Here is a 2,500-nt window from a genome sequence, read left to right as displayed (position 1 = left end):
ATGTGGGGAGTGATGTATCTGCTGGAGGGAGTGATGTAGGGAGTGATGTATCTGCTGTAGGGAGTGATGTATCTGCTCATGTAAGGAGTGATGTAGGGAGTGATGTATCTGCTCATGTAAGGAGTGATGTAGGGAGTGATGTATCTGCTGTAGGGAGTGATGTGGAGAGTGATGTATCTGCTGGAGGGAGTGATGTAAGGAGTGATGTATCTGCTGTAAGGAGTGGTGTAGGGAGTGATGTATCTGCTTAATTCTGTATCCAGGTTAGGGCCTTTGAGGGAAATCTTCTTTTTCAAGGAAGACCTGAACTTGGAAGGGCAGTCAGATTTAATGCATGAATTCACTGTGGGGAGAAATTATTAAATAAAATATTTATTTGAGATTTGAGGTAGTGGGGCGTAATTTGGCCTTTTTATATGTATTTTTTGTTTTCTGCATTATCGTTTCAGTACAGAAAAGTACATTTGAGATTTCCGAGCATTCGTTTTCCAAAAAGAAAATGCTACAGTGATTGTTTTGCATTTCATAATAAAGTAATATATTAAGTAATTCAAGTCACATGTATTGATTTGATTTAGTTTCCTACTGTTCATTTCATTATTTTTTCTTTGCAGACTTTTTACAGACTTTTGCACAGTCCTGGCCTACTAATAACACAAAGCGCCTTTGCACTCGTCAAAGAGGAGTACGCCATCATATTATTTGCGGTATTTATCCAGTTTCTTAAACACATACTAGACCTTTAAAACGCGAATGAAACGATTATTAAACAGCTGACGGCTCTTTATTAGAGAGAGAAAGTTCCGACTTAAAAGGTCAAGGCCCCTCGCGTTTTTACAAGCACCAAGTTTGTCGGTTGAATTTGTCCTTTTGAATTGCAATGAATGAAGCGTTTATTCCCCTCGAAGTAGTTGGATTAAATCGACGTCTCTGTTCTGGTTTTTGAAAACAGACGAAATGTTGCTCTGTGAAGCCTGGCCGCTGACTGAAGACGGTTCCGTCGCTTCTCGTATGTGTCTTCAGGAATCTTAGAATAAATATTCCAATTTATTAAACTCCAGTGGAGTGTGCCCGCTTTTTGATGTTTTCTTCCTACCCATAAATTAGCTTTCCTTGTTCACGTTTCTATAAATATTCTTCTCGCACACACTTATCAACGACCCCCACGGATTTTATCCACCGTCAGTCTTTTGCGATTCACCGCAGGCCGATGTGAATCTGTGATTGGCCTACATTATTTGCATAAACATTTAAAAGGAACGTTTTAAAAATATATGTTTGTGTTATTTGCCGTTATTTAGGTACACATGTGAGCATCTTGGAGTACGTCTAATGCGCTCAGTTGTAACAGTAGATGTATCACGCTATTTTCCGAATGCCGTTATAGATACTGGGTCTTTGTTCGTGGCCAATAATATCAATATGTATTGTTGTATCTTATAAATTATTGTTTTATATTATCTTCGTTGAAAAGCGGAATTGTAGAGACGTTGGTGCTGGTACGTTTACAGCGTGGGGTGTCCGGGTGGGGGTTGGGGGGGGTAAATATGCATAACATAGCAACCGCGGGTGGGGTGCCAGGGTTACGCTGTAAAGGTCCAGTGAAAAGCGGAACGAATTGTTCTGTTTGCGAGCCGTGTTTGGGCCTGCCCATTGTTTCCGTCGGCGTGGTCTTCGTTGCGGGGCTGCGTGCCGTTCCGCGCAGCTATCGCTGTGATTCCCCGATGTGTTTGTTATATCTCCTCTATCGACACTGACAGCTGCAGCAGCGTGGGTTGTGTGTTCTGTGAGAAACTTTTCTCTCTTTCCGCAATTTAATCACACGGCTGCCAGTCTCCCGCCGCTGCGCGCCTCACACGCGATCACGCGGCTCATGAATCCGCAGCACCGGACAGAGAGCGATGAGAGCCACGCGCGTGGGATCTTTCCTTAGGTCACTCATTAAGCAAAATAAATACTGTACAAACACACACCAATATTAATAATAATAAAAGTTACATTGTTTTACATTTCAGAATGATATGTGTTCACACTATGTATTGGTTATAGCTAAATATTGTAAAATATTAAATCTGTTTCACTCAACAAACACAATTTTTCTAAATTACATATTTTGGTCATTGTCACTCTGGTCTGAGAGGTGTGCAGTGAGTGTGAGTGTGTGTGTGAGTGTGTGTGTGTGTGTGTGTGAGTGTGTGTGTGAGTGTGAGTGTGAGTGTGAGTGTGAGTGTGTGTGTGTGAGTGTGTGTGTGTGTGTGTGTGTGTGTGTGTGTGTGTGAGTGTGAGTGTGAGTGTGAGTGTGTGTGAGTGTGTGTGAGTGCGAGTGTGTGTGTGAGTGTGTGTGTGTGCTGTGTGTGTGAGTGTGAGTGTGAGTGTGAGTGTGTGTGAGTGAGTGTGAATGTGTGTGTGTGTGTGTGAGTGTGTGTGTGTGTGTGTGTGAGTGTGTGTGTGAGTGTGAGTGTGTGTGAGTGTGAGTGTGAGTGTGAGTGTGTGTGTGTGT

General features: G+C 42.6%; 1 protein-coding gene across 1 annotated transcript in view; it reads left to right on the top strand.

The window, feature by feature from the left end:
- Window positions 1–2,500, top strand: part of LOC133128152 (kelch-like protein 29) — a 138,452-nt gene that overhangs the window by 49,354 nt on the left and 86,598 nt on the right. The window lies entirely within an intron of this gene.

This window comes from Conger conger, chromosome 5 (genome assembly GCF_963514075.1).
Source record: "Conger conger chromosome 5, fConCon1.1, whole genome shotgun sequence".
NCBI lineage: Eukaryota > Metazoa > Chordata > Actinopteri > Anguilliformes > Congridae > Conger > Conger conger.
The sequence above is the reverse complement of the archived record's forward strand: the minus strand, read 5'-3'. Positions and strand labels throughout refer to the sequence as shown.